General features: G+C 39.2%; 1 protein-coding gene across 11 annotated transcripts in view; it reads right to left on the bottom strand.

Annotated features, from left to right (window-relative positions):
* The window catches only part of para (sodium voltage-gated channel paralytic), a 639,183-nt gene that overhangs the window by 268,716 nt on the left and 357,967 nt on the right, over window positions 1–12,500 (bottom strand). For 3 of the 11 annotated variants that reach the window (XM_076213408.1, XM_076213409.1, XM_076213406.1), the window contains exon 1: window positions 10,991–11,595. The exons of 2 other annotated variants lie outside the window; for them this stretch is intronic. The gene's annotated coding sequence lies outside the window, so the exon portion shown is untranslated. Of the gene's footprint in view, window positions 1–10,990; window positions 11,602–12,500 lie in introns of those variants that run through there. 6 more of the 11 variants (XM_076213404.1, XM_076213405.1, XM_076213400.1 and 3 more) reach the window with 4 other exon arrangements.

Raw genomic sequence — 12,500 nt, 5'->3', positions numbered from 1 at the left:
ATCATACCCATCCATAGAGTTATCTAATTTTCTCCTAAAACAGCCAATACTTTCAGCGCTCACCACATGATTACTAAGTCTATTCCATCCACCATCATCACTGTGCTATGGAGAAGGGGCTCTACTATGTCTGAATAAAGTCTAATGTAGTGTTCAGGAGACGGCTTTGAGCCATAAAGAGCAGTAAAATAAAAATAAAAGGCGGAGATATCAGTTCCCATGCATACATGTAACCGCATCCATCCCACTGAAAATAAACCAGCATTCCACAATGAGAATATACTTCCGAAGCCCTGCTGGGCAAAGCAGTTATAGATCTGAACATGAAAGCAAATAGACGCATATATTTATGGAGAATGGGTACATGAGTATATTATCACGCGCACATATACACACACACACGCGAGTGCGTGGCCTACAGTGCCGCATGCGTGCATCTCTCTCTTTCTCCCTCTCTCTCTCTCTCTCTCTCTCTCTCTCTCTCTCTCTCTCTCTCTCTCTCTCTCTCTCTCTCTCTCTCTCTCTCTCTCTCTCTCTCTCTCTCTCTCTCTCTCTCTATGGGGGGTTACGTGTGTGTACGTATGTGCACCTGTATGAATATATTTATAAATGTAAGGCCATCGATCAAAAAACAGCATAAACCTTTCCTACTATTAACCAACGACCCTTAAATTCAGCTGGAAAGTGGACAACTTCCTTCATCCTAACCTAGTTCCAGAAAATTCCTAATGGAAGCTACGAGCGAGAATGTTAATGTCGAAACAGGAAGACGCTGGACTCTCCTTTGGTAGTTCTGTGTTGCAATAGAGTTACTTCACCTAATCGACCCTTTTGCACCATCAGAACCCAAGATTCGTCAAACATAATGAACCCTTTCAAAACCCATATATATAGGTCAAGGTGTACCCTTCAATGAACGATGTATAAACTCACGTTCCACATATGTATAAACATTCACAAGTAAGATCATTGATCCTTCTCATAGCTGAACTCACCCAGTTGCCCAAGAAACTTAAACTGGCACCGTAAAACATATCGCATTTGATCTATACTTAATCATAGCCCCAACACGCTACATACCATGTTATCACGTTAATTCCTTTGCATTGGTCATTCCCCCGGTCATGCCAGTCTGTAACAGCCCAAGAACAGCGAACTGGGACCTAGCTTCACATGCCGATCATTTCACCAAACTGCAGCATGCAGCATGATGAGCAACCCTAATTTGATACTTGACCTATATTTGCTACCCAACCGCTCGTCGGACAGCATGCTAGCATATCATGATGTTTGCAAGCTATGCTGACAAAAACCAAGCATAATGCTGTCTTCTCATACAGCATAATGGCAAACACCAGGACTGGATCTGGGATGACGTGCAACGTTTATTGATTGCTATGCAGTATTAGCAATGGAGCATGATACCATTCAAGTTACAACGCAATGGACTTCTACCAGTGCAGCAAGTCTACAATCTTCATGTTTCACAACTACGAAAAGTTAGTGAGCTTTGTGTACTGGCGTGGGAATTTGCGTGCTGCCATTTTTGTATTAATATGTTTCGAGTAAAAACTTACAATCATAGTGACAATTACGTTCTTGCTTTCGGTTGTAGTAATTGCTAAAAGGAAAACTGCGCCACTTGCACACAAAACTTCAGACAGTGCAGAAAAAAAGAAGGCCAAGGAATGAAACTCTAATATGCATCAAAATTCACCGTGTCATACATACGACATGGTATCATGCAAATCACAAATCAATACAAGATGTCTGTAATTACATTAACGACCAATTTCCGGGGCAAAATATATCGCACAACGGACTGTGACAGTTAACGAAAAACTGCCATACATTACTGACATAACTAGGGAGATCTGATGAATAAAAAAATACATTTAATTTGATACATTTAAAGTAAGAAATACTACACGTAAAACATTGTTTTCTTGATAAGCTACAGCACTATTCATCCAGAAGAATCATATGAATATACAAAGTCCTTTTAGATAACATACTTAACTCTGTCTGAATACGACACCATACATTAGTTGCATGAATATAGAGAATCGTGGTTGTTGAATAATTTTGGTTTTGTTTAAATACGATGCCGTTCTTTTGTACAGGGTTAAATGGAATCTTGTACAAAAATTAAATACGAAAATTTTCCACTGAAAAGATGGTTGGAGTGAAAGAATATTCTAAATTTTTTTATCTCATCTTATTGACTTTACATATAAGATGAAAGTTGTTGGCTATTTCGATTTCGTTAAACAAAAGGAAACTCCATGTTACATTAACGAATGTAATAACAAACACTGGTTTGATGTGTGATATATACCAAGGACCAGATTATCAATATTCCAATACGGAGAATGTTGGTATGGTGTCAGGACCCATATTGTGCAATTCACAACATTAAGGATGATACTAATGTCCAATGTGTACAGATGCCAAGTACTATTTTTTGCAGATGCTTCACAAATGTAAGAGATATTGAAGTAACTATCTAAACTATTACGAACTACTTCAGATGTCTTTGTTAAATACAGTTACATGAAACAACACCATTTGACTAGCAACTAGAGGGTCTAGATGAGGAAAACAGTGACCATGCCAATCGAGTGCATACTAAACACACATCATACGACGAGGTGATAATATATACAGCGTCAGATCCAGAACCAGTGCAATGCATCAACTCTCTTTAATAACACGTGACCTATTTTACAAACTTCTAAAACGCCGAAGACTATCACCCAGATTTGAAAAAATGGCACCACATAAAACACGAAAACAAAACTTCCGTATAGCATCAAGTCACTACAAAACTGAAAGAGATATCACTAGGTTTGATCACCTGTGTTACTTCGACACACATAACTCTGTACACGTTCAGTATCTCGGTGTTTGTATCTTAGACTTATCAGGTGGATATAGAAGGGCTTCCAGCATGTTATAAGAAAAGAGATAATCTTACTTGTTTTCTTGATAAGCTTCTTAATAGCTTTGACTAAGTTAGGGATAAATGTACGTTTTCTTTATACTCATCGGATGAAGTAAAATTCTTATAATTTCTGATTGATATATCACACTAGGTGTTTAGGTGTAAGTATATATATATATATGTATATATATATATATATATATATATATATATATATATATAAAGCAGATCTTTACTACATATTATTGCAAGTACTCAATACATCAGGGTGATGTGAGCACATATTTCCTTTTCATTGCATAAACATCTTTTGTTCCCAAAATGTAACCTTTATAATAAGAGATGTATTATAGATAACAGCATACATTTATACAGTCTTGGGGCATTGGAAGTCATGTATGGATATCTGCAATAGCATGGCCATATATACCATTAATTAGAAAAAAAAACTCTAGATAATTCTAAAACGTGTGTGTGTGTGTATGTATATATACATATGTATATACATATGTATATACATATGCATATATATATATGTATTGTGTGTGTGTATGTGTATATGTATATGTACATGTATATGGATGTGTATGTACGTAAAAGTATATGTGTAGTATATGTATACGTATATGTATATGTACATGCATATGTATATGTATACATATATATGTATGTGCATATGTAATCTTCTTAGATATTATGATTAGAACAGCTGATGAATTTGTATAATATTCTTCAATGAAATACAACTGCACTGCTGTCATGAGAACCAAGACATCTGTGCGTGGAATTACACACCTCACCGCAATAAATTCATGTATTTCTACCACATGAACGTTAATATCATGCAGAGTCTAATGCTTCCTTATAACATGCAAGATTCACAAAATGTCCCAATTGTTTTTTACGTCTAAAGGGAGTTATCTGGGAGTACCAATACTCTGAAGTCTTGCAAAGTAAAGTTTCAAAATATGTCACAGTGTTAAGGTGTTTAAATATATTTCATAACTTTTAAATTCGGTGCCACACATCCCCCTCCCCTCCCTTCCCCGTCCCCGACCTCCGCATTCATTCAACTGAAATAAACACGCCCGGGAGTTGGGACCCCATCACGGGAGGCTACACTGCAGACCCAGGAGTAGAAGGGCGGTGGCCACAAACTCTCGACCGGCCGCCGGCGACTAGGGACTGGGGGCTCTGTCTTGGCGCAGACACTGCCCTATCACCCGGACCCGGCCCCGGCCCCGCCCCCTCCGGCCCCGTCCCCGGCCCAGGCACCGGCTCAAGGCACGATCTCACTATGACGGTGTCATGTTACACTAAACCCAGAGAGCATTGTTCTCTCACACCTTTACTCGTCCTCCAAACCCACAAACCCCACCCATGGAACGATGAAATCGACTGGCGCTATCCAGAACGGAGAATGTAAAGTATGCCACTGCGATGAACGAGTTAACTGAAATGTCTTTTGATATCCTGGTGCCAAGTGTCGCTACCCAAGTAGTCTTAAGCAGAAAAGAGACAGTTAAACACATCGCCGGCTAGAGATGTTTGAGTCACTTGTTTATTGAATCATTTCTTATAAAAGGATCTTATACACTTGATTGTTTCGTTATGTATGATCAGTATGGTATATGATCTTTATAAACTGGTTTTATACGAAGGAGGTACACTACGTAGAATGAAGAATGCACAGAAACAAACTAATACAACACTATCGTTACTATTTACCAATAAGAAGGCATGAAAGCAAAGTTCTAAATATATATTTTGCTCACTATAAATCATACGCGAAACAAAAGATATTAATGCTCTAGACAAAGTATTATTAGAGAGATATGCGGGAACATTTCTGCCCACCGCGTAACAAACAATTAAAATGAGGTTAAAACGGGGGTAATGTTATGCTGGCGTAACATAATTCAAAGTTTAATCAACACCTGAACAACACGCAAACATTTGTCCTAACAGAGAACTATACATGCTTCCAGAAGGAGTGTATAAGCTTCATTCAGCATGACGTACAACAACCAAACGTTACATGAAACTGTCACGTATCATTCGTTACACAGAACTAGTACTACACAAGCACTAAAGGACGCCAGTAATGCCCAGCACAAGCATGTTATCATACTAGCACTATAACTAAAAACAAAATCAGTGACGTATCGGAATATATACATTGATGTAATACGAAAATCGATGTATATTTAGTACCGTTGTAGAAAATTTACAATAAACTTCAGAACCATGCTGGAGAAATGCAACATACAAATCTTTCAATATAGCGAACATTTATATTCTAATAAGTCAGATTCATGAATTAACTACTTCACTTATCTCTAGAAAAAAATGTGCTAAGTTTAATAAAGAACTGTACACTTTGACTTATATTCCTTGACTAAAAATAAATGTTCCTTTACACAAATTCATTGCGCCTTTCTGACATATTACTGTGAAGTCAAAGCTCTAGAATGCTTTCCACAAAACTGCTACACGCAACTAAAAGCTAAAATGAGTCCACATCAGTTATACACAGTGTTCACTATAATATTTCACATTCAACAACGAAGCTAACCTAACTCGTAGATTAAGGGTGCAACAGTATTGTGTGTGCGTGCGTGCGTGCGTGCGTGCGTGTGTGTGTGTGTGTGTGTGTGTGTGTGTGTGTGTGTGTGTGTGTGTGTGTGTGTGTGTGACCCACAAAAAAAACACACACACACGCACGCATGTAGTATTTATATTTCATTGTACGTTCGTATACATGCATGTATGTATGTATGTATGTATGTATGTATGTATGTATGAATTTATCTATGCACGAATATATGTGTGTACGCAGTATGTTTGTATGTATGAATATTTGTATGTACATAAGTAAGTATGTATGTATGTATGTATGTATGTATGTATGTATGTATGTATGCATGTATGTATGTATGTATGTATGTACGTACGTACATATGTGTATTTATACGTATGGAAGTATGCATGTATATATGCATGCATGTATGTGTGTACTGTAGGTATGTATGTATTTATGCATGTATGTGTATGTATATATGATTCTATAATATATATATATACATACAGTGCGTCTATTTATATGTATGTGCAAATATGTGTGCAAATACATGTGTATATATGTTTGTATATATTTACAAATGTATGCATATATGTGTATGCATTCATACACGTGGTCATGTATATATATGTTATGCGTGCATACGTACATGTGAGCCTGCTTATATGTAGGAGTGCGCCTGTTCATGTACACATTATGTGTGCATATATGATATCCATTTCTATATATATATATATATATATATATATATATTCCTACATACACACATAGGTAATGCATATATACATACATATACGCACATGTATACATATGTGCATACATTTGAATATATTCACTGAAACATTATAATTCACTGGAATGCATATGGTGTTCTTTTCAAATTAAATAACTATGAAATATGACATTTTGGCGTCATGATTATACCTCATGGTGCTACAGAATCACGATATTAAGAAAAAATATGTATTACTTGTATAATAAATTATAATAGTCCTTGACGCTACCAACTATATTCATTATGCATAAGAACAATAGCCTTAATGTATACGGGCATGTCAACGAGGGGTATGATACATACATGATCTATGAAAAGCCTACGAAATCTTTAAGCATAGTAAAATCTTACTTCGTTTGGGTATAATGTCTCGTTGTAAAAGTTCATCAATGGTATTCTTGAAGTACACTATTCATAATACAACCGTCTATGTTGTATGTGATTTATGATCTGGAGGGAATATATGCATTTCCGATAACAAATGAGCTTGACGAACGTCATCGATGTCCTACACGAATGTATTAGTAACTATTCAATCACTATCACAAGAACAGATAACTATTCACGAGTTTCTTCTACACAAGTGCGAACATCAGTTCGGCGAGCTGGCGCGGAAGGTTCCAGAAACTTCAGGCTGGGCGGAACAGTGTAGCCAGCATAACTAAAACACAGAATCTCCTTCAACACAAAACAGCCTCCGTACAAACGTTGATCTCACGCGAAAGATATAAACTGGACACCGGTACACAAATTCTATAAAAAAAAAAGTCTACAAAAATCAATGAGAGTCAACCAAAACAAAAACTTTTTTTTTTTTTTTTTTTAGTCTTTTTGGGTTAATGGTCTCACTCTAGATGGCCGAAAACGCCTTAGGATTTCGAAAACAAAAAATCATGGAAAGTATCGTTATGTAATATTCCTTAATGGGTCTAGCTTCCACCCCGTACCCCACCCAACCCAGTCCTCCATCCTTGATGAAGATATTCTAGAATAAAAACAGACCTTGTTGAGAAGGTTAAATAGCAAAACCGAAATCCAATTTATTCTTTAACCTGACAGGTCACTGGGACATCAAATCCTTTCTGATCTGGAAGACTTCTTCATCCTACCATGATACAGGGAAGACATTCCCCATCATGTGAGCGTTGAAAATACTTGAACATGCGTTTACGTTCCTATCCTTCAGTAGTGAGTAGTTCGAACAACACGCTGTGATCACACATTAGCTGCTTCTATCCGACGGTAACAATTTTATTCAGTTGGAAAGATGTCCGGAGGACCGACGGGTGTCGTGACCGCTCTAAGACATTTTCTCCACCCTGAACACATAACTATTGATTTTGTGCCGAATTCCACCAAACGGTTATAGTTAGCCAAGGGTAACACAGCCATTTAGCTATAAAAGGGTTTTCTTATGGAGAAATAATCAACTAGACTACAGACTAAAGATTTAAGTCATGAAACACAACGAAAAGGTTGAGAATCATGACGTAAGAGACTAAAGAGACAAACATCGAAATACTCATAAAGACTCAAAACCCTACATAACACAGATTCACCTCTCAAATGTTTTATAAATTCTGTTACGACAAAAAACAAACAATCTTACTCAGATGAAGGATCTGAAAAGGATCTCGATCAATTAGAGCAGTTTTCAGGCAGCTTTCACTGCTGATAAAGGTTTTGTACATGTAACAAGTCAAAAGAGATCTATGCAATAATACCATCGTATTGAAGAGGCTACACTAACCTTTTGTCCTAAGTTAAATACTCTGCCTACGAGTTCAGTACAATCTGAAGCCATATGATCAGCTAACTCGTGTATATATGTTTATGATAACACAATATTTTAATTAGTTTAAGTGGTTCTTCCCAAATTAGAGTCCATAAGTGTGTATATTAGCCCTTCTCTAGCAAAAAATGGTAGTTAAAAACTGCATTTCATATTTAGACCCCTTGAGACACTCTTTAGATGACGTTATCTAGTACAAAGTTTCTATAGAAGACTACGTTAGTGAAGTTTCTAAACCAGCATAGAAGCATATACAGTACATTTGAGACTAATCTACATCACGGGTAATGAATTAGGCGAAGTAAAGTCCGTAGACTTTCTTGTATATAGACATGCTAAGCTGAATACGTAGAATGTCATTCAGCAGGGAGTTTCCTCTTAATTGAACAGAATCGTCTAGCTAAAGTCTCAACAAATGTATAAGGTCTTGATAACAGTGATTTTTTTTCTAATCAATATATGTTTAACTCTTTCCTGGCCCAGACAGAATCAATTGATTGAGTGAAATTTGCACTGATAACAGTGAAACAGTTAAAACTAAAACCCCAGTTATCGACTAACGTCCTTCCTCTTCTGAACACAATGTAGTCATTTACATAATTTATTCTTAGTAACCCATATAACCTCATTTTGCTAACTGATGCTTCAGAAAAAGCAATACACAAAGTTCTAAGCGTTTTGTTTAAGTCTTAACCCCAAGAAGCACTTCTCAGCTGAATAAAATCATCTAACGTGAGGGGCAGGACCCTATGGAAGCTCGAAGTATTACGTCACTGAATTGATTACGTTGGTGAATGGGTCAGGAATGTCGTGTGGGGTGTGCCTGTGTTCGTGTAAGGGGGAAGAATGACGCAGGAAGTCTGCTGGGGAGGATGGAAAGAACGGTCACACGGAAATACACATATACATCTTTTTGCGATATAAAACCTTCGATTTTTTTTTTTCAATTCACCGCCTACCTTTTAGAACTTAGGTCCAGGTACCCAAGACCAAAGGGAGCCATCTTTCAAGGGGTTTGGCAGAAGGAAGTTTGTGGTGGTTGATGGAATATGGGTCAACATTACCACGGGTGGTCTTCCTTGACGTTGTCCAAATCCCAGTGCCTGGATCCATCGACTAGGAAGACCTTATATATACCTCCACTTTTCACGAAGTCCGACAACCTTCTTCGGTTATTTATCTGACTAAGGAGATGTTGTACATACCTTCACCTTATACAAAGTCAAACATCCTTCCTCGGGTCTTTATGTAGGTAATATCCAACTATTCCTTTCAGAGGTTCAGAAGGAATGGAATGGAGTCTAAGCTACTGTATATTGACCAACTTTCTGAATCGCAGAGAACCTTTATTGATTTCGTTCTGGCCGATGACACACGATTGTGTTTCATTAAAGGGAAGGTTGTGTTCCCGTGTGTTTTGAAAAGGCCAAAGAAGACGCAACGTATCGCTGTCCAGAAAGCGCTATGGAACCAAAATCGACTCCATGACGGTTCCAGTATCATCCGGTTTCGTACTGGAACACTGGAACGTATCCTGCTGGGCGCTTCCATTGTATCCGGTGATTTACCATAAGCTCATTCACTCGAGTGTGGGGGGGGGGGAATTGTCCACATGAATGGTATCAGATGACGTCATCAGTACCCCACCCCCAAAGATGAATTATCTATAAAAAAAAAAAAAAAAAAAAAAAAAAAAAATGTTCGCTTGGAGAAAATGGTATAAAGATAAAGTGACCTTTCACACAGTCGTTAAATGGTGTAGATTGTAGATGGTATAGATGGTAGATGAAGAATGAAAGTGGGTAGATGGGTTGCTCTAGAGATAAGGGTAGGGAGACTGGGGAAATTCCAATCTGATAATGCGCATTGTGTGTATTGAGGTATGTAATATGAAGTATATCTAAAGCATATGACGCATTAACTGGTCTTAAGCGCTGAGAAATATTCTACGACATATATAAGAGAAGACATGACTTTAACTCGAGACTTTCGTTACATAATCTCTTCTTTGTGGGCCTTGACGGACGAACAAAAGTACGGTTCAAAGAATATGCATAAACATTACAAAATCGATTCATTGACGTGAAATCGTGAGCAGCAGAAGAGGTTTAGATTCTCTTGTTCGAAAACCAGATCGAGGTTTCATAGATTCATAGACTTCCACGTAATCGACTTGGCGAGACGGGATACAAACCCACATACCCTGTAAAAGTACATTTCTTTCACTTTACATCCGAATACAACAAATGACATGACTAGCCCTATCCATTGGGTTAACAAATAGATAAGGGTAGTTTAAATTTGCTACTAAGAGTCGATTTTGAGATTCATACTATTTAATTATTCGTTATTCGTTCATCAGTCGACGGGTGATGGTTTGACGCAACGTATCGCATGACTAACCCTATCCATTGGGTTAACAAATAGATAACGGTAGTTTAAATTTGCTACTAAGAGTCGATTTTGAGATTCATACTATTTAATTATTCGTTATTCGTTCATCAGTCGACGGGTGATGGTTTGATAATCATAACCGGAGGTTTTGGTCAAACTCGAAATTTCTGACAGAAATGGGTGTAGCGGCACGGTTGGTTTGTCCTTGTAGCCAGTGACGTCATTCTCCCGCCTTGCAGACCCAACCTTTCTGCCTTCGACCCGACACGTAACCAAAAATACACGCAACGGTACACAAGCCAAAGTCTATTTCTCTTCGTATGCTCAGGTTCTTCCACCAAGGATGGAGGATTTTCTAGCCAGGAAACGGGCCGGGTTTCTAGAATCTGAAAGAAAATCTGCAACTTGTTTCACAGGAGGTGGGGAAACGATGGGTGTGTGTGTGCGAGCGTGAGAGTTGCAACACAGCAGTCACGGCTGAAATCCAAAGTCTTTTTCTCTTACCTGGTTCATATTAGCCGAAATCCAGGGCAGCGTCTACAAGGCTAACTCGCTGCTAAGCTCGAACGCCGGTTGTGGTCTCTCATACTGCCCAATACAACAGCTTGCACGAATACTGCTTGACAGATTCGATTGTTAACGCTAGTCTCCTTGCTACGTCCTTTCGTGGTCGTTATATACAAGACTACAAGCACTTGATCATTCCTAGGAACTTTGTACCAACAACTCCTTTCCTTTGGTTATCTACGTACTTAAAGAGTTGTTTAGATTTCCCAATACTTCACTCCGACGCACTGAAAAAACACACAAGTAGGAATGACTATGCATCCCTGCTTAGCAACTGAGAGTACGATGTTACAAGACATCTGTCGGATTATTTTTCCTCGCCGTCCATGTCTCCTGCTCGTTTATGTCTCGGCACAAAACGACCACGAGAACAGATAAGCAGTTCGGCGAGAAAATAATCAATCTTTCCCAAACACAGGCCAATGTGCTGGGAGAGGTACGTCACTCTTACACTTCTCGACTCGTCTCTGACAATAGCACTGCAGACTAGTAAGGGTTTGGCTGCTGCCGCCACCGCAGCCCAAACTGTTGTACTGAGAACGACTTCAATGCCGAACATTTACATGGGATATATCGTGCGTCTGGCAGGACCGCAGCTTAATTCATATGTTGGGTCAGCCTGTATGTAAATAGAAAGTGACCGGTGCATGGGGGGTGGGGGGGTTATCGAGTATCAAAAAGGCAAAAATGAATTAAGAAATTGGTGTCAGATGGGAAGATATATCAAGAGCCCGGATGCCACAGTGTAAGACCTAGTTTTGGCGGGTAAGCTTTAAAATTTGGTCCTTGAGAGCTTGGGCGATGGCGGGAGGGAATGTTGCCGCTGCGCAAAGAGGACAGCAAAGCTACACGACACTGCTGTGTCTCTGGTCCTACTGCCTCTACGCCGTCTACAGGGCCTCATGACCACAGCAGGCAAGCAGGCAGAAAGCAGGCATACAGGGACAAGGGTCGGGGGTTATGCAGAACTGAGCCAGCAGGGTTTAGGGAATGCCTCCTGCGTACTGCCTCGCCCATTGACGAACAAAGACTGCGCAGCTCAGCTCGACGTCAGCACTGCAGATGCACACCGCCACATGCCTCAGGGCCAGGCTCAAGCCTTCTGGTACAACCCCCCCCCCACCCCCCTACCACGTCTTTCTGGGTGACTCCCAATTACAGACTGCTACCTTGCTGGAGAATAGTTGTCGTGCCTGGTTCTTCCACCCCTTGTTATTCTGTTGTTGTTTTTTTTCTTCTTCTCCTTTGGTCTCCCAGGTCGGACACCGTTCCTGTTCGCCATCATCGTCGCTGGAAGACGTTACGAGGTTACCTGACACTTTTCCCCGCAGCAGGGGAGGGTTGGGCCTGACACAGAAGACTCACACGTAGAACAACCTATCTGTTACTGGTTTCCTTATGATGTGAAATGTCATTATTGGTTCCTAATTAGTAGATTCAACAGTGT

Source organism: Oratosquilla oratoria, chromosome 31, assembly GCF_046742065.1.
Source record: "Oratosquilla oratoria isolate Oo_2021 chromosome 31, ASM4674206v1, whole genome shotgun sequence".
Taxonomy (NCBI): Eukaryota; Metazoa; Arthropoda; class Malacostraca; order Stomatopoda; family Squillidae; genus Oratosquilla; species Oratosquilla oratoria.
Note: the sequence above shows the minus strand (reverse complement) of the source record. Positions and strands in the feature narration are given on the sequence as shown.